The sequence below is a fragment of the Pinus tabuliformis genome, chromosome 1_2 (genome assembly GCF_031772625.1).
Source record: "Pinus tabuliformis cultivar Carrire ecotype Pingquan chromosome 1_2, CPIR1, whole genome shotgun sequence".
Lineage (NCBI taxonomy): Eukaryota > Viridiplantae > Streptophyta > Pinopsida > Pinales > Pinaceae > Pinus > Pinus tabuliformis.
Genome location: NC_142298.1, coordinates 842,524,151 through 842,545,020, shown reverse-complemented (window position 1 = coordinate 842,545,020; position 20,870 = coordinate 842,524,151). Strand labels below are relative to the sequence as shown.

Below are 20,870 nucleotides of genomic sequence, written 5' to 3'. Positions count from 1 at the left end.
AATTAGGGATGACCCTCCTTACAAAATTTATTTTTCCCAGAAAGGATTGGGTGTCCTTTTTTTATCTTGGAACAGGCAAGGTCTGTATTGCCTTTACTCTTTCTAGGTCAATCTTGACACCTGCAGCAGAAACAATGTGTCCAAGAATCTTTCCCTCTTCTAAAGCAAATTATGACTTCTTAGGATTCACTAATATCCAAAACCTTCTGCACTTTAGAAACACCCTCTTAAAATGCTGCAAATGATCCTAGTGGCTGCTAGAATATGCTGTTATATCATCTAGGTAGACAAGGACAAACTTGTCCTTCTCTCCCACAAATGCTAAATCCATAGCTCTCTGAAAGGTGGCTCCAGCATTCATCAGCCTAAAAGGCATCTTAAAGTACATGAAAGTGCCCCAAGGAGTGGTGAAAGCAGTCTCTTCTTGGTCATCTAGATGTACAGAAACTTGGTTATACCCTAAAAATCCATCCAGGAAAGACATTACTTTGGCTCCTGAGAATTTCTGCAGTAAATGCTCCATCTTGGGCAAAGGATAATTGTCTTTCTTAGAGCATTTGTTCAGGTTCCTGAAATCAATGCAGAGCCTGATTTCTCCAATTTTCTTCCTCACCACTACCAAGTTCACTACCCACTTTGAATATCTCAGGGGGACTATGATTTTAGCAGCCAACAACTTCTTGATTTATTTTTCGATTAGAAGGAGGAGCAAAGGATTTATGGGCTTGAAAGGAATGGTGTCTTTCTCCAAGGGGATCTTATGCTAGATGATATTTTTGTCATAAGTTTTGAGGTCACTGTATTCCCAGGCAAAGACATTAGAAAACTGCTTCATCAAGGTGCAATATTCAGAACTTTTGGCAGCAAACAAATGGGTAGACAGACTTAATATACTTTGGATGATCTGGACTCCCTATGTTATTCCTAAGGACTGCAGACTGATCTTCTTTTTGGGAAACCTTATGAGGCACATCATTTTGGTCAAACAGCTTCTCTAAAGGCAATAATCCTTTAGTTATGTGATTGCTAGGCAATTGAACAATGCTTTCTTGACCAACTTTGTTCCTTAGCTGGGGTTGGGAACTTTCCTCCAAGGTTTCATTCTCTTGATCAATTTGCATTTCAAAGAATTCATCAATGACTTGTAGAAACCTATTCACTTCATCATCATCCTCAAAGACTCTCCAATGCTGGATGTTATCAAGAAAGGATGGTCTATATTTTATCTGGACTTTATAAACCAATCTAGGAGGCATGGGAGGGATGAAAATGCTAGCAGACATAGCAAGGGAATCAACAAGCTGATTTTTTACTCTAGGAATGTATGAGATACAAAAACTATCAAAAGAATATTTGAGTCTCCATACCTCATCTCTGTATTCTTTCAGCCTTGGGTGCCTTGCTTGGAACGTTTTGTTCACTTGCTGAATGATGAGATCAACATCTCCAAACACCTTTATGTCTCTGATCCCTCTGTCTTTAGCAGTGTTTAAGCCCAATATCAGAGCCTCATACTCTGCTATATTGTTGGTGACCTGAAAAGTTAGCTTGAAAGAAATATGTGTTCTTTCTTGCTTTGGAGATACCAACGCCACTCCTACTCCTACAGTTTCCCTTGAACATGCTCCGTCAAAGAACATATCCCAAACCTGATTTCCTTGCTCTTTCATGACCTGGTATACTGGTTTCTTGAGCTGCACCAGGGCCTTATGGGATTCTTCAATTTGGAGAATACATGCTCGAAAATTAGTGTCTACAGCATAAATGGGATGATCAGTGGGATTCTTCTCATCACTGATGATATAGGCCAGCTGAGCTTCTCTGTACAATCTTTTGCTTTCCCCTCCAAAAACTGGGACAGTGACATAAGATAAATCATTTTGTAATGTCCCACCCAACCTCTTAATCCACCCTCTGGAAAGTAGCATACCAAACTTAGGGGGGACATCTGCTACCACAATATCCATCATCATGCTTTTCATGGGCAACTGAGTTAGGGTGATAGCCAAGTCTTTGATAAATCCAAGACATTTCACCTTCCTTAAATCAAAGAAGAATAAGTCATGATAAGGTCTGGTAATGTCAAGGCCTAACTCTTCCATGACGGCTTTGGGCATCAGATTATGGCTAGCTCCAGTGTCCAGTAGACAGTTGTGGAGGGTTTTGTCATGAATGGTCAAGGAGACATAAAAAGATGGGGAACTGTTATCAGCAGGTTCAGTCATTGGGCTAAGCACAATTGTAGGTGTATCATCTTGTAAATTCACATAGTCATTGGAGGCTTGTGTTGCTTTGAGCTCTAGGGAATCAATGATAGGATTTATAAAGACTTCACTCTTTGCAAGTTCTATCAGAGGTACAAATATTTTTAACTTCTGGATTTTTGATTCAAAACTGAAAGGGAAAGGGAGCTTATCAGGGCCTCTTACCTCTTGAGCTGGTGCTTTGAGGATGACTGGATCAGCTGCTGGCCTTCTCCGTTTGTTGCTCTGCTGCTCTGTGGGGACAACAACTCTTTGGGCAGGGTTCTCTTTGGCATTTCTTGTTCTTGACCTCAAGTTGTATCTTTTCTGGTCTTCCGTTTATAGAACAGCTTCTTGGTCCCACTCTTGGTTGGTCTGGTCTTTGAGTAATGACTCTTTGTAGGCAGCTAATGTTAAAAAGGTAGCATTTCCCTTGTCTTCCATGCAGTGAATCTCATCCTCTTCATCAAACTGTTCCTCCTCCATGACTATGTTCTGAAAAGGAGTCCTAACCCTTTGTTCTTCATTGGCCTCTTTGCATGATCTGCAATTGTTCATTTGCTCTTCTAAATGGATTTGGATTTCTAGGAGCAAATGTGCTAGGCAGCCTTACCTTCCTAGAACTCTGCTCAACCTTCAACTTGGATATCTCAGTAGCCAATGACTCTATCATCTTAGTCATTTTATCTAATTTAGGCTCTGAAGATGAAGAAGAGGAGGAAGCTTCACCTCTCTACCTCCTTCTATCAGCATGGCCTTTGAGTTTTTCTGCAGCCATGATATTGGATTCCACCTCTAAGGCTGCATCTTGCATTTCAGCTAGAGTAGCACATCTTCTTTCTCTTAATAGCAGGCAAAAATCGAAATTGAATTCATTGGCATAGGTGAGTTTGGTAGAAGTGGGGGTAGGCTTTACCTCAGCTGGTATTTTGCTATACATATGGTTGAATCTTTTATTAAAGTCAGACAATGATTCCCCATTTTCCCTTTTGAGGTTGCCAAACTTAGTATGGTAGTATAGCAGGTCTTTCTTGTCTCCCCAATGCTTTAAAAACACATCATCCAATGCTTCAATGTCTGCTATAGACCTAGGGGTTAGCTCTCTGAACCACTTTCTAGCCTCTCCATTAAGGCTTTGGACAAATACTCTCATCCACACATCATCTTCAATGATATCTAGGTTATCAGCATAGCTATAAAAAGACTCGAGGTGTTCTTCAGCGGTTACTCCCTCTGTACCAGTGAACTTAGGCATGTATTTCTGATATTCCCCTGCAGGCATGGCATTCAAAGGGATAGGCAGGACCAGGGGTCCATATCTAGCAACTATGATTCTCTCCATTTTGGTGGGTGCTTGTGGGCCTGCCATAACTGGGGTAGATGGAAGAGCACTGACAGTTTGGAAGCTAGGGAGCTGAGAAATGATTGACAAGGATAAAGAAATATGATGGACTAAAGGGGAGGTTTTCTTTGGACTGAGATCCAAAGGGGAATTTATTAAACAAGGAGCTTTATGAATCACTAAGATTATTTCTTCACTGACAACGCTAGGCCCTATATTTTCAAAATGAACATGCTTAGTTACAAGCCTCTCTTACAAAGATATATAATATTGTTTAGGCTTACCTAATCCTGATGCTCCTTTCTGAATGATCTTTTTCTACTTAACAATCTTCTAAGGGTCAGGCACTGGGTCAGCTGGTGATTTATGAGGATTTCTCCGAGTATGTCTCACAAACTGAGCCAGAACTGTGATGTCGAGTCACCAAAAGGTTGATCCTCCACTAGAGTTTCCAGATAGATGATTACAACCAAAAATGTGTCCAGGGTTTGTCTATCATCAAAGCTGGATCTGTGTCATTCTCCTAGGGAAGCTGAGCTTCAATCTCCTCTCCCTGGAAACAGCGCCAATTATGTTACGATTCCAAGAAACTCTCCTAGGTTGTAGCTCGGAGATGCTTGGTAACATATAAATTCAACTATTGTTGCAGGTTTAATGGAAGGACTAATGGTTTAGTTCAAGCCAGATAACCACTTCTACTTTGTTTCACTCTAGACATGTGTGAACACCCCCAGACTACAAGGCTTTAGACCACCACTTTCTCACAGTTTGATGTATGAGGCGAATATGGAGAATACTAACCACACCAGCAGATGCACAAGACCATGTGATGGCCGGCTACAACTAGTAAAGAAGTCTGTAAATCTATTCTACTAATGCAAAGACAGGATGACAACTCTCCTGCATTAGATAGAAAGAAACCTGGACCACCTATTCAATGATGCATACAGGATTCTAACACATAGATAGGATGACAGCTATCTAGTGCTAAACATCAAGAGATCAAGAACACAACATACTAGGCACAACATAGAATAGAGGAAAGTGGAAAGTGAGCAGTTAACAGCAAAAGAAGCTTGGAGATGCCTGGTAACATATAAATTCAACTATTGCTGTAGGTTTAATGGAAGGACTGATGGTTTAGCTCAAGCTAGATAACCATTTCTACTTTGTTTCACTCCAGACATGCGTGAACACCCCCAGACTACAAGGCTTTGGACCACCAATTGCTCACAGTTTGAGGTATCAGGTGAATATGGAGAATACTAACCAAACCAGTAGATGCACAAGACCATGTGATGGCCAGCTGCAACTAGTAAAGAAATCTGTAAATCTATTCTACTAATGCAAAGACAAGATGACAGCTCTCCCGCATTAGATAGAAAGAAACCTAGACCACCTATTCAATGATGCATACAAGATTCTAAAACATAGATAGGATGACAGCTATCTAGTGCTAAACATCAAGAGATCAAGAACACAACATACCAGGCACAGCTTAAAACAAAGGAAAGTGGAAAGTGAGCAGTTAACAGCAAAAGAAGCTTGTATTAGCTGAAAATGAAGACGAGACGTTGCAAGTGACAAAATATCTACAGTCTCTAGAAGTTTAACTTTACATCAAATGCCAACCATCAACCTTGATTACATCTTTCTTCTGGGTATTTATAGATTTACATTACAAGGGCACTTAACCATTTAGGTATGGAGGGGTCATAATTGACCACCGACTGCATTTAACTGTCTAATGGAGTCTCTAAATGTGTTTGCTTGCTTCAGTGGAAGAATCTGATCTGTTCAGGTGTTGTGTTGTCCTCTTAGGCAGTTGGAGTGCTCGTACCGGTGGGGTTCCATAACTGATAAATGCAATCACAGGGTCATGCTTGTCCCTTTTATCCCTTTGGCCATGTTGTTTGTTAAATATGGTTGTTAGAAGTCTGACAACAACTAGTAATGGCACGTTGGTCATCTTCCTTATTCAGGTAAACGAAATGGTGAAGGACATGGAATGCATGGGCGAGTGGACGAGTTGGATGAGCGGAAAGGATTGTTGTCAGATTGAGGAAACGAACGACAAAGATGGCTCGACGGAGGCTGTCGGCCAGGGTAAGAGCGGGGTGAATGAGGGTCGTTGGATCTTTGACAGACAGATCGAACGGTGATCGAGCGGTAGAGCAGCGCGGTCGTTTAACGGGCGTGGGCGGTTTGGATGGGTAGTAATGGTTTTTATCACACTGCTTTTAGGCCCTAAGCAGTAAAATCTGAAATCCACGTGATTCCACTCAGTGATCGACATGTAGTGGCGGATGAGAGAGAAAAACCACTCTCATCACACGCTAACATTCGATCGAGTTACAGGTGCGAGGAGAGCTAATTCCATCAGATTGGGTGGAGATGGATCTGATAGTGGAGAGTGGTCGAGCGGTTTTCTTTTTCGAGTCCAATGTGGGCCATTAGATTGGGTGGGGAAGATCAACGATGGAGGTAATAGGTGACAAGTTATAAAGGTGCAAAGTCATATAGTTGAGGTTTTATGGCAGTTTTATGGCGGTTTTATGCTTTGTGATTGGGGCTTAAAGGAAAAGGGGCTATTTTGCTGGGTTTAGGAGGAAAATAGGGTAACAGAGGTGGCAGAGAATAAGGTGGTGGAGGGAAAAAAGGAAAAGGTGACCATTGTGAGTTCCTTTGAAGATGCCACCAAATGAAACAAGCGCTTTCTGACCTTTAGAGAATCAGCGTTGCATAGCAGCGCTAATAGATATAATTAACACCATGATGATAAAGGTCATTGTCAATGAGAAGATAGCGAGGGGCTTGGTATCAGATACGTCGTCGATCATCACAAGTAAGATGGAGGGAAAACTTCTTGGTTCGTAAATATGGCAGGAAGTACGCACAATGGTGCATATCATCCCAAGGGTAATTAGGGGTAGTCATGGCTTCCATGATGTCCTCATTGGAATGGAATATGGGAGGACTAGAGGAAAAGAGACTATAGGATGCGATGGTGGTACCTGGTGCATAATCCTGAGAAAGAAGGTTCACATACACATCATATGAATTGGTAGACGACGAGCTAGTACATGGAAAATCTACCGATGTTGAGACCCTGGTTTCCGATAAAGGAACTCAAGGATGACGACATGTAAAGGATATGGACCGTGGAGTCCATCATCTTGACATCAAGGGGAGGGATCACAATGGTGGGACCAGAGTGCCCCTATTCTGGTGTACTAGTGGTAACATAATCTACTAGTAGAGGAGTAGATGATCCACTACGAGTGGCCTCGAAGTCGCAAAGCACTCGAAGGTAATCACGAAATTCATTAAGATGAGGGAAACAATGGGAATAATGACCATAATGACCGTACAAGGCACAATGGTGATTTGTGCTTAACGTTTTAGGTCTTTTCGTTGATTCTGGCAAGCTAATTTTGGACCTCAGGGATATTAGACTTAGGAAATGCTTCATGAACTAAAGGTTTGAGACAAGGAAGTTCAGGACAGTTATCAGTGGCATGCCCAACAACCTCACACAAAGTTCACGAAGGTGTCAACTTTAGATCTTTAGGGGCTAGATGAGCTTAGGGAGCCTTTTCCTTAGGTTCTTTCCCCTTGGCTTTGCCCCCCTGTCCAGATGCTTTCGCAATAGGAGTGGGTTCCTATTAAAGCTGCAGTGGAACTGAAGTAGCGATAGGGGTCATAGGGACTAGTTGAACTAGGGTGAAAGCATGATATGGTCTGAGCTGACTAGGTGGAGTGTTCGGTGGGGGATCAATGTTCTAGACTAGGATCCCCAAAGTCATATTATGGAGAGTCAATCAAGCCATGATAGGGACAGAAAATATTCTAGGAGGAGGCAAAAGAAAGTTATCTATCTTGCAGGGTAATGTCCCAACGGAACAGCTCCTGGATGGTTAAGACCTGGAGGAATAGTTCCAGGTGGGAAAAGAGGGGAGGCACCCACAAAAGTAGGAGGTCCTAGGGGGGTGGTTCTGGATGGATCAGCTAAGATGGTAACAACAGGGTGTTGAGGAGTTGGTTGTTGACCAGAGATATCGGACTACTTTTGAGCAGCTCGTGACACTTCTAACATGCAAATGCTCAAAGAGTTAGTCTCATAAATGGGAGGGGGAGGACCAAGGAAATAACCCAACAAGGTGGAATCTTTGTAGACTCCGGGTGAAACACTAATGAGAGGTGTGGTAGAATGTTTTCCAAACATCGATAAGATAATGGACTCAGGGGAGGTTAAATATGACGGCTCATAATATGTCAACTGATGGATAGTGACGATATTCATTTCATGGGGAAAGCACAACTTGCGGAAAACCGCAGACACGATAGCTGACGTGGCGTATATGTAACTACGACTCAATACAACGTTTTAATATAGAGGGGCATCAATAACCTCAGTGTCTACATGAACAGTCTTGCCTGCAAGAGTCACTAGATAATTGTGATACATGCTGAGAGGCTGGGAAGAGTGATCGCCCCAAGCACGCAAAGTGATGGTGGATGGGGACAGTTCAGGTGACTTGAGTTGCTTCCAAATGGAAGCAGACATCATGTAGGTAGATGCACATTCGTCAATAATACATTGGGAGATGATGGTATTACAAACTCATAATGGTATCTAGAAAGCAACAGATGGAGGTAATGGAGGATGTTCTAACGTATCAAAAGGAAAGACAATCAAATGATCATCTGAAGGATCTACTATTCCCAAAGTAGTTAATAAACCTTCCTTCCGAGATGGGCATGACTGGAACACCTCCATCAACGACATGATAGCAGGTGATTGTACAAAGTCACCTACTATACCGTATATATGGGCAGCTCCATTAGAAACGGCGTTACGGCATAATGGTCTCTTGAGGATCTTTAGGATTGACTCAACTTTAGGTTGAGGGATTTGTAATAGACCATTTGGTGTCATAAGAGGCTTAGTAGATGTTTTGGTTTTGGTCTCAGTTGTGGACGAAGATGATTGCTTGTCATATTGATGCTACCGAGTTTGCAAGTTGATATCGAAAGTATTAACCTTGTCAAAATTCATCATGAGGATCTGGTAGTCACCATGACCAGAAAGTTGGGTAGGGTGGGTTGCTTGACCTTGCTGAGGTTGAGTAGCAACAAATCCTTGCTAATGGAAAGGATTTGTGAGCATGGCTGGTTGAGATCATGCAGGATTCTGAGGCGATTGCTGCATGGGTTGTTGACCTCTAGAAGCTACTTGGGCTTCCCACATTTGGCGCATCTGGGGTAAGAGGGGACATTCATGAGTATAATGACCATGTACACCAAAACATGCATAAGGTTTATTCATTTGAATAGCCTTGTTCTACTTGGTTTCATCACCCTATTGTTGGTTGTTGGTGTTAGGTTTGTTCCCGTGGGGTTCATTACCTTGGTTACCCTGGTTACCTTTGTTACCCTTCCCCTTATTATTTTTCTTCAAAGTTTTTGGATTGGTTCCACTCTATTTTGCATACACTTGACCCTGAGGGGGCAGTGGTTGCTAGGGATGAGGATGCATGGGAGGTTGCGACGCTAATGACTGAGGGGCTAGAGCACTCAGCAGTGCATAGGGGTAAGATGGTGATTGGGAAATGATCTGGTAGATAGGTTGATTAATAGTTGGGCCTAATATCTATTGAAGTGGTTGGGTGAATGCATAAGATGTTCTTTGTCCTGAATAAATGTTGCTAGTAGGAGGGGGATAAGTGTTGGAGGAAATGGTGCCCCCCTACGGATAGCCATAACTTTGTTGCGTATATGGTGAATGATGTGAAATAGATCCAACAATACCGTCAGTGGCGTGAGATGCCCCTAGTGCATTGGCACCACTAGGACGAGGGAGGTATGGTATAACAGTATAGACATAATTGGATTGAGCATAAATCAAGTCATATATCAGAGCGGTCTGGAGAGCCTCTTCCTCTGTTTGAGGAAAGTGAGACTTGAGATCTTTGGCAATAAGTGCTAAGAGAGTCCTTAGAAACCAATCTAGGTAGACATGGTCTTCAAAGGGTGGAGCATTGTTATAGACATTTTTGGGCACTGCAACCCCAAGCATAAATGTCCATAAACCAAGGGCTCCTAAGTCCTTAAAGGTGTTGTTCCAACCCCTAAAAGAACAAGGTCAACTGATTACAGCTTCTCCCAGAAGTTCTCCACGAAAAACCACTCAGAACTAGTCAAAACTAGATCATCTCACCTGCTCCATAGGCAAAGTGCGTTGCATCCCACCTGAATACACACAGTAGGTGCGTTTCATGTCAAAAAGCCCTTCTATGGGGTGCGATGGGTGAGAAGAGACAAATGGCAGGGTCAATCCGCAAGGTGGAAAACCATGGAATCTTCCAGAAACTTCTCCTATGACACTTGCCTCTCTGAATTCGACGAGGATGAGTAAGAGATCATCAATCTCCAAGTGGAATCAAGAACTATCAGAGGGGAGACACTAATCAAATCTCAAAATCTGACTCACCTCCCTTGTAGACATCTATATATGGATCCCTCATCCCAGAGATCCAGAGGCTGGAATTTTGTATCTTGTAAGGAAGTGTTGTTGGTTTATTGGTGCAATATCATAATGTTGGGTGATCTAAGCTTTTCATGAGGTGAAGAAGGGCTTCTTGCTGAGAGGATGATGCTGGGTCGGAACAATTGGTTGTAATTCTCTTGGCTCTTTCTTCATTATCAATAAAGCTATTCAAGTTTTCCTCCATACTCTTGTATGATTTATGTTTTATACATTTGTATGGTCAATTTACATCTGATCCTATATTGTTTATGATAATAGATCTATGTTCTCATATAATGTTATGCTGCTTTGATTCTACAGGTACTTTGTGAAGCTGGGTACACAAGAAAGTAAGTAGCAAAGGACTATCAGAAGAGAGAGGAATCGAGCAAGGAACCAAGCGCAAGACAGAGGTTGGTCTCCTTTATTCTTCTCTCATCTATCTCTCATAAGGGAAAACGAAAGTAGTTTTAAGTTTGTTTGTTTCTAAGGTAGCTACCAGCCTTAGTGGGATTAGCAGCTCTGCATAGACACTATTCCCAGTAACAAAATGACGACTCTGCTGGGGAGTGAGTAGATTGTTTGTTAATCTACATTTGTTTACTTTATAAACTTACAAACAGAGCCTGAAGTCAAGACAGCTAGCCTTCGAACTGCATTTGCTATGCAAGTGCAAAGTAGATCAACGCTGCTTCAGTCAATCTCCGGGTTTTGTTTATGAATTAAACAATTGATTTACAAGCTCTCTAATTGCCCTTATGGTGGCTCTTGTAACCTCCCTAGATCTACCCCTGTGATTGATTTACTGATTACCACTTGCTCGGCCAAAATTCCTGAACTGAACTGTAAACTGTGACCCGGAACCCAATCAAAGTCTCGTCCCTGGTCCAGCGCACTGTCTGTTCTGTGAACTTCAAATGCAGGGCACTTCCCGAGTGTAGTAGGTGCGTTGCATTTCAGTTTCACTGTGTTACAGGTGTGCTGATCAGACAAGGCCTTGTTTCTAAATTTTGGTTTCTGTGTTCACTCTTTTCAGATCTATTCAGGAGTTTTGCTGCCTGTAGTCAGTACACCTCTATTTGAAACCCCTTTCTTTGCTGATATTCCACCTCCATTGTGCAAAGAACTGTAAATGTTTTTATGTATTTTTTGAGTCATTTTCAGTTCTCCTTTACAAATAAGTAGCGTAATTGTACTGTCGTTTCTTGATTTGAAAGTGTCGCAAGTGTTGTTTTCAGTCATAGAAGAGAATCTGATTGTTCTTGATAGTCGATTACCCTGTTACTCTTGTATTTTATCTGAATTAGTAGTTTTTCTAGTGTCGAAAGCAAGTTTTCAATTCTGAATTGCAAAGTGTTGTCATTGTCCTCATTTTGTCTTGAAAAGAAACTTGTTAGTAATTGTCGCTTTGAAAAATAATTCATATTTGCGCTTAGCTTTCTTTTTATCATTTACACATTAAGAAGGCTGAAAACAAATACATGCATGTGCATTTGCATTTAGAATATTTGTTGGTTTGATTTAGGACAGTGCATATAGTGTGTGCTCTTTTCTCTATGCTGAAAGAACGCCATTTCTCTTTCCTTAGTAGCTAGGATATTCATTGCACAAAGAAGATAAAACGATTTTTTGTCATCTTAGATTGCATTTTATGAATTGTACATCTACATCATGCGGTGAACCTGAAAGGAAATTTTCTTAAGCAAGATCAACTATAAAATAAATTTAATGAATCTAACAATGATTTGGAACCTAATGCACAACATCTAGAAGTCTAGGTTTAGAGATGTATTTCGGCGTCGTAAAGCCTGGTAACTGTTGTTTTCACTGTTGGTTGGGTGATTCCTCCACTTTGAGATGATAAGTGCCAGTACAGACTTGTGCTCCCACGTATCATCGAGTATATTTTGGGAGACCAGAATAGGCTTAATCCTTTATCCATAGGAAGCCGTGCCTGCCACCCTATCAATTGCAATGCACTAAACACAGCATTCGGGAAGACTGACTGCCCTACCATAAAAATTATTCTGCAGTTTTGCGATTGGTTTGGTAATCCCTCTGTCTAGATTTCTAGAGCAGTCCCTTTCGTTCCTTTTCAGAGTCCTTAACGGAAAAGGTCCATCTGAGCACTTGTCACTTCAGGCTCATTAAAAATCAAAGGCGACTAGAGTCATCTTTTTTTTTTCTCGACTATTAAAAATTGAAAAAACAAGTTGTGTCAAAGCGTCTAAAATTTATTTTAAACAGAATAATTATCACCTTTCCTACGTTGGTCTTAGGTTGAGGAAAATGGAGTCCACCAAACAAGGAGTTCCCCTTGGAGGAAATCCTAGTCCCTTCTCCTCTTGGGGAGATGTTGGTGCACCCCATATGGCCACATTGTCGCTTCCAGGATTGACAATCGGCTTGCCCATATGGCTTTTCTCAACCTCTGTCGTTCAAAACACCGTGATTCCTGAACAATCGAGTCAGTAACTAAACGATACCAGAGTTACCCCCCAACCCTCTACTTCATCCAATTCTTCCTCTCCTCCTTCCTCTTCGCTTGATGAAGCTGGTAAAGCCAAAAATCAAGTACCTGAGAAGAAGAAGGAAAAGAAGAAGAAAGAGAAGAAGAAGAAGGAGCCAAAGGCGAAAAGGGGCAACCAAGCATCGTCTAGCGAAAATCCACACACTGCACCGACCAGGCCTAAATCGCCACGTGTCATTTGCAAAGGAGACCACTATCATCGAGATTGTCCTTGCATCCCTCGGATCTTAAGGGACTAGTCCAAGGAAAATTTTAAGAACCCCCCCCCCCCCAAATTTATAAATATAATAATTGGGTGAATCTCCATGGTATATAGGAAAAATGGAAGGCGATTTTATCAATAATATAATATGTATATATAATTTTCTGGCGAATCTCTCACCAGGCATGGCGAATATTTTACTCAATTATAAAATCTTGTAAGAACTTGGCAAGTCTTTCACTAAATAATAAAACTTTGTAAAGTCCTAGTGAATTTTAGCATTGTGAACTCTTAGAGAATTTTTTGAAGAAGTATAAAACCATATATGATAAGAGCCACATGGTGGCAATATCACTATCTTTTTTCACATTTCCACGACATGGAACTTGTCTATAAAATTATAAAAAAACCAACCAGGAACAGGAACAACTCAAATGCTTTTGAGAGCTAGTCTAGAAAAAAGCAATAAATAACATGTCAGCAGAATTGTTCATCGGTGAGCCGCTATTTCGTGGGAAATCTGTAAAGGAGCAGTTGGATATCATATTTCCAAATCCGGGAAAGCCTTTCCCATCCCTCACAAGATTTGTTAAAAATGTTGGGTGTCTAGAAGGTGTGGATTTGCTGAAACAAATGTTACAAGTGGATGGAAACAAAAGAATAACAGCTAATGAAGCTTTGCAACATTCATACTTTCAGTCCTACAGGACTATAAACAGCTGCCATAAAGATTAAAAATGGAAATCAGCTACAAATATCTTGATGACAACACTATCAAGATAGAGGCCGATGCTCTCTTAAAGATAGAGCTGCTGGAAATGGAAGCAGGTGCAATGAAGCTGACACTAGTAAAATATGGGACAGCACAGCTTCCCATAGTGCATCCCACTCTGGGACAATCAGTTTTTTGATGTTTTGCAGATTGGGTTACAGTCTTGCAACTTGTTTTGGATTTGTCACCAACCTGATGTTTTGCTTCTAATTTATTTTCATCTGGTGATAAACAAAGTGTCAATCTTTTCTCAGGATAAAATAGTATTCTTTACAGATATATTAACTTGGCTGAAAAGTCCAGGACAATATGAACAGGACAGCTTCCAGGTTTTTTTGAAGATTTCTCCTATCAATTTACTACCGGAGGGTTTTCTGTGATTTCTTGCACTTCTGAAATTTAATCAAATTTCTACTTGAAATAAAAGTTCAGAAGAGACTATATCACTAATGCTAAGCACACATAATTGAGAAGCCGATATGAAGCATTGTTTTTTTGGGTGTGTTACAACTTTGGTGACCATGCAGCTCAGTCATTGCATGTTCAGTTTGTAACTCCACCTTGAAAGAGTGAAATCTGTGGTGTAGGATAAGAAGCTCTCTGTTAAGGCGCAATTGTTTTTCCCCAAAATTCTAATATCTAGATTCTATCCTGTTCATGTCTGTGTCAGGTGATGTTTCTTTTCATGTGCATGTGTTTAGTCAGATATAAAATACTTAAGTTCTCACAAGCCTGGGCTACAGTGGCCATTCTGATGATCTATTTCATACTCATTGCATTTTTCTAATAAAATGACATTATATTCATTTAAATTATGTGATTGAAATAGGGATACAAGAGCTTATTTGTATTTGAAGGTCTATAAGGTAGAGTATAAGCTCACACCAATCCTTGTTATTCTCTGCAAGAGAAAATCAGTTTCTATTTCACTCCTCAATAACACTAACTAAATCTCAGTTTGAAAATCAGTTAAATTAAGAAGACTAAATCCCAGTTTGAGAATCAGTTAAATTTAGATGAAATTACTCATTCAAAATCATTTGGATGAGGAAATTGTCAAATAATTGTAAGTTGGCGTCTTAGAGAACATGAAGGGAGCACATTCGTCATATTCTACCAACTGCAACATACCTACCTTCAATGCACTCTCTGTAAGGACCATAACGGGAGCAAATGTGGACCCATGTACAAATTTTTACTGCCTCAGGGTTTGTTTTGTCCTGTGACTACTAGGTTCGTTAGTCCTTCACATAACTCTCGAACAAAATGAATCCAAGAGTGGAATATAGACTCTTCACATGCAATTTATTTTCTAGAAAGTCTATACAAAGAAATGAAAGTTGCAAGTATAAGAATTATGCTTCAAAAATGAATTTTCTTGTGTAGTGAGCTATACACAAGGGTATGCTTTTGCAAAGTTTTATAACAGAAAAATTTGTCAAGAGGAATTTATTAAGGAAATCTCTTGTTAGAAATGAAATCCAGTTGAGTTGAGATAAAGTCCATAGTTACAAAGAAGTTTTGTTGTGGAAAGCAATTCCACTATGACATTCCTGTACATTTTAATACAATATAAAAGGAAATTGATGTGATTTCCAAGCTACTTGAATCCATTGAACACAGAGAGAATCAGTTGAGAACTGATGAATGAACATGGAAATCGATGTAATTCCTAAGCTACTTGAATCCATTTTGAACACAGAGAGAATCAATTGAGAACTGATGAATGAACATGAGCTGAAGCAAAAGGACACTATCATTAAGCTAGTCGACCCTGAAATTGAAGAAAATGATCATGTCAAAAAAATCTACTAGCAGTGTACTAATAACGGTAAAATCGACTTGCAAGAAGAAAGTAACTTAAATACCACATTTGTTGGAAAATGAAATCAATCAAAAAATGTTCTAACCAGAGATGAAGTTGATTCAAATGAAAGAAGTTCAAATCAGGGTGAGGTGAACCCAATAAATGAGATGTCGATAATCCCAGGAAAAATCAACCAGCAACAATGAAGGAAATCGATTGAAAATAATTAGTTAATTCCATTGTTAAGATTTCAACTTGGATATCATTTTTTGCCCAGGTACATTCTCTTCGAGAAATTGACCTGCATGTTAGGATGTAAATAAGTTCCAATTAAACAGAACATTTTTATTTGAGGGGAATTGAGGTCCAAAAGAGTAGAGTTCTTGGCAGAGGAACAATATAACTGCAAACACCCATTCAATATCTATGACTGTAGATTGAAGTTCTGCAACCTTGGAAGCACTATTGAGTACTTAACCAGAGCTGTAGAATCATTGGTACTTTACTAGATTTGATATGCAATACAATGCTTGATTCGCCTGGTGTTCTAAGGACAAAGACTGGTGCACGCTGCCAGTTAGATGGCCAGCAATCAGGACCAAAGCACAGAAGTTGGGATCTTTCTAATGATGGGCATTAATGCAAAGCAACCAACCACCATCAGAGATTGCAACAAATTACTCAATTGTTGTTCTTTCACCTCAACAGGAAGCAGGTCATCCACGTCCTTGTCAACATTAAAAATTGATTCATCAACTGGGGCATCCATATTCCCAGTACTTGCGGCCAACTGAATTGTGGTCTCTTTCAATTCCTTAAGTGCCTGCATAAATGGTTGGGACATGACAAGACAAATAAATAAAGGGAGAGGAAAATTAGATAAAATGAAACACCCAAACTCAAAAATAAGACCATTACCAAGGCATGTGGAGGCTAATAAACCATTGGGGTCTGCATTTGCTCACAGGGATGGCTTCAAGTAGGGATTTCACCAGCACTAACTTATCCCCCTTGATGATAACCATCTATTACACCATATTGACATCTCCTTTTCAACCTTAGAAACCATCCACACCCATTATATTTTTTTGCAGTCACTGAATTTAAATAAAGACATAGTGCTGCGATTACAATTGAGCTAAGGACAATTCCACTCAAATGTATCTTCTACTCTAGAAACATTAATTATATCTTTTGTTATATTTGAATCAACAATGATTGTCCAACCTGTTCATAGTTTCAGTTCCTCTGTTACACTTCTAGTGAACATCAATTTAACTATTTTAGAAATATTGAAGCGCTATAACAAATCAGTACCACGATATAATACGATTTAGTTCTTGTTCAATTTTATGTATAAGGGCACCATCCAACAAGATATGCCAAGCAAGGCACACTGAAAGTGCTGTCAATTTCCCATTTATTCTGTTTAATTTCTGCATACTGATTCCTACTGATATCGTTCCAACTGCTTGAAACAATAACATTTTCAAAAGGTCTCTTTCACTCTCACTTCAATTAGAACAATACCCCTTTCTCTACTACATTCATGCACATATGCTTACATTTCCAATTCTGCAGATTGGTTTTCATGAAATTAACCAATACTTGTTTTGCATCTAACGAATTCACATAACTAAACAAAGCACTGAAAATATCACCAAAACTGAGTGGCCTCTCTAGTATTACAAGAAGATTTATTCAAAAGAAACAAGAAGTTATTTTAAACTACCCTAGACATCTCATTGTCAGTACAGCATGCAGGACTTTTTCTGCCTGCCAGTTTTTGACTTCCATGAAGTCTTACATTGAAGATCTAATCAAAAGATCGCTGCAAAACTTTAAAGGGGTGTAAAACCCCCAGCATTCAAATGCTTTGATGGCCAGAGCATGAGCCCAACTCAAAGTTTAATCTGAGATGTAATCTCTACAAATATAGAATGCAAACAAATGCACTAAAAACCAAAGAAACCTAGTTCACTGGCCCTTTCCTTCTCAAATGTCTCAAAGTACTCTCTTTCAATTCCTTAAGTGCCTGCATAAATGGTTGGGACATGACAAGACAAATAAATAAAGGGAGAGGAAAATTAGATAAAATGAAACACCCAAACTCAAAAATAAGACCATTACCAAGGCAGGTGGAGGATGATAAACCATTGGGGTCTGCATTTGCTCACAGGGATGGCTTCAAGTAGGGATTTCACCAGCACTAACTTATCCCCCTTGATGATAACCATCTATTACACCATATTGACATCTCCTTTTCAACCTTAGAAACCATCCACACCCATTATATTTTTTTGCAGTCACTGAATTTAAATAAAGACATAGCGTTGCGATTACAATTGAGCTAAGGACAATTCCACTCAAATGTATCTTCTACTCTAGAAACATTAATTATATCTTTTGTTATATTTGAATCAACAATGTTTGTCCAACCTGTTCATAGTTTCAGTTCCTCTGTTACACTTCTAGTGAACATCAATTTAACTATTTTAGAAATATTGAAGCGCTGTGTGAATAGTATTTGATTGCATTAATGGTTTCCAATGAGCGTAGAAATTCATTTGGGCTTACATGGGCCTAAGCAGTGGGATTATTCATACAACGACCAGGACACAGCACAGAAAAACAAGTCTGTGGTCTTGACCAGATTAGCAGATTATAACAACTAACAAGAAGATGAAATGTGCGGCGTCTGCTGGGGAAAAAATGGTGAAGGAAGGGACTTCGGGTGGTATCCGTTGGGCCAAACATCAATACCACAAAAATGCCCAAAACTGAAATGGTAGTCAGTGTCCAAAATTAGCAGAAGAAATGAGTGTGGGAAGGGCATATATGTGATCTATTTTTCTTCTGTTGTATTCTAGAGCAGACTTATATTGTATTAATTTTTGGGCTAAAGTTTTGAGTATATTAAATGACTGAACCATGTAGAACCATTGACTTGACTTTACATATATGGTTGTAAGGCCTCCTGGTTTTAGTCATCCATTAAAACGGGGGATATTTGTGCACTAAATGTTCACTCCATGCTTTATTTTTCTGCTGAAAAAATATTTGAATCAACAATAACCTCACAATCATGTTCAAAAGGCCTCTCATTGTCATGCTTATTTGAACTAAGCACTAATCCAGCATTGTAGGCTTCCTATCATTTCCTTGATTTTAGTCTCTACTTCAAAGCAAGATCATTCTAAAGCTACATTTATAAAAAATGATCTATTATTATTTTTTTGAGTAAAGGTTCGCCTTTTCATTATGCCATCAATCATTCACAACTGATTTGACCTTGCATTATTGATTTTCCCGATGGGAAAACAGACCAATAACACAAGTTTATGAAGGCAAAGTAACCCCAAAGCACAGAATTTGGGATCTTTCTAATGATGGGCATTACTGCAAGGCAGCCAACCACCATCAGAGATTGCAACAAATTACTCAATTGTTGTTCTTTCACCTCAACAGGAAGCAGGTCATCCACGTCCTTGTCAACATTAAAAATTTATTCATCAACTGGGCATCCATATTCCCAGTACTTGCGGCCAACTGAATTGTGGTCTCTTTCAATTCCTTAAGTGCCTACATAAATGGTTGGGACATGACAAGACAAATAAATAAAGGGAGAGGAAAATTAGATAAAATGAAACACCCAAACTCAAAAATAAGACCATTACCAAGGCATGTGGAGGCTGATAAACCATTGGGGTCTGCATTTTCTCACAGGGATGGCTTCAAGTAGGGATTTTACCAGCACTAACTTATACCCCTTGATGATAACCATCTATTACACCATATTGAAATCTCCTTTTCAACCTTAGAAACCATCCACACCCATTATATTTTTTTGCAGTCACTGAATTTAAATAAAGACATAGTGCTGCGATTACAATTGAGCTAAGGACAATTCCACTCACATGTATCTTCTACTCTAGAAACATTAAGATGCCATTACAATTGAGCTAAGTGCCAGAACAGCATGAGGTAAGTGTGTAAAACTAGCAAGAAACCTATTCTAGATAGAGTGTTCCACCCTAGCCTAGGAATGACATTTTTAAGGGTTCACATGTGTGCATAAAAAGCACCTCACCCCACCTCAAGCCTCGCGCTCCACTATCTGAGCAGATCTTCCATGAGGTCAAGTAGTAGGGTGAATTAGCACTAGGGGAAATTATAATTCCCCCCTACAGAACTCGGCTGAAGTTGTAGAGGTATAAAGTCACAGGTAAGCACTATCCATAACAACATATCACAAGGTTCCATTGGGATTTTGAGTCGTCGTTTTTGAGTGAGATGTGTGTCCAATAATTTCTTTGTAATTCGTCAATCTAGCTTTTATAGGACTTGAACCATTGAATCTGGCTTCATTGAATATCCCTAACCCTAATGAGCCTAGTGGATATCACCATCACGTGTGGATAACACTGCTTCAAATACAAGACTCAGTAGGGTAGACTAAACGCATGAACTCATGCACCCAACACACTTAGAAAACTACACCATTCACAAAATAGACATTCATGCATGCCCTCCCCTGGATGGGTAACTGTGCCTTCCTAATTGAAGACAATACATTCATACATGTGCTTCATCCAGTGATCCTACTAAACTATTGCACCTCCATTAGAGGATCTCTTATGTGCCCTCTACTAAAGATCGACTTTCCTCTGTACAAGCTAGAATGTATTTGTTGAAGGATGATGTTGTTGTCGAAGGAGAACAACTACTGAGAAATAGGTAAAATCTAAGACTACCTCCACTCTTGTATCAAATAAAAGAAAAATTGTTGTCAAATTAAGCAATATTGTTAAGCAAATTTCTCTTTGTATATTCAGCAAGCCAAAAATGAAAAATATTATATCATATGTGAGTACATGGAGCAGTTAGAAATCAGTCTACTGTCGTAGACTGAAATGGAGTACAACCCTTTTACAAGGCCTATGGTACCAAGTGCAACATCTAATCTTCTTCTGGAAAAAAACTAAAAGAGCTTTATTTCACTTTGAATTTCAAATGCTTGTTAAATGATCAAGTGGTAGTTGCAAAGAACAACTCAAACTGGGTGATATCAAAACAAAATAATTTAGTATTTCCAAGACAAAATAACATTACTGATGTATCTCTGGATTCCATGAAAACAAAGCAATTTGATGTATTGAAATGATATTAGGAGATTTGTAAAGAGGATCAAATTAAGTGATGTTATGGCCATACCATTGTATCCATTTACGCTTCGAGCGAAGAGACTCAGCAACACCAAGAACATCGAGTGCCCTCCAAGAAAATGTAGTCCTTGTGGTTTGTAGAGAGTCTTCACACTCTAACATCGGGCTCTTCAAACCATCTCTGCACAAGGTCATTACAAATGTAAAAAATCAGCAAGACACAAATTTGGTAGTAAATATGACCAAAAGAAGAACTAGTGCAAACAATTTTCACAATCCT

General features: G+C 39.7%; 1 long non-coding RNA gene across 1 annotated transcript; it reads right to left on the bottom strand.

Moving 5' to 3' along the window:
- Nucleotides 1-17,058: 17,058 nt before the first annotated feature.
- Nucleotides 17,059-17,686, bottom strand: LOC149208577 (uncharacterized). The gene is made up of 2 exons (XR_016252140.1): nucleotides 17,556-17,686; nucleotides 17,059-17,460 (listed from the first exon to the last, which is right to left on the bottom strand). It is a non-coding gene; the product is annotated as an uncharacterized LOC149208577 (long non-coding RNA).
- Between the last annotated feature and the right edge of the window lie 3,184 nt (nucleotides 17,687-20,870).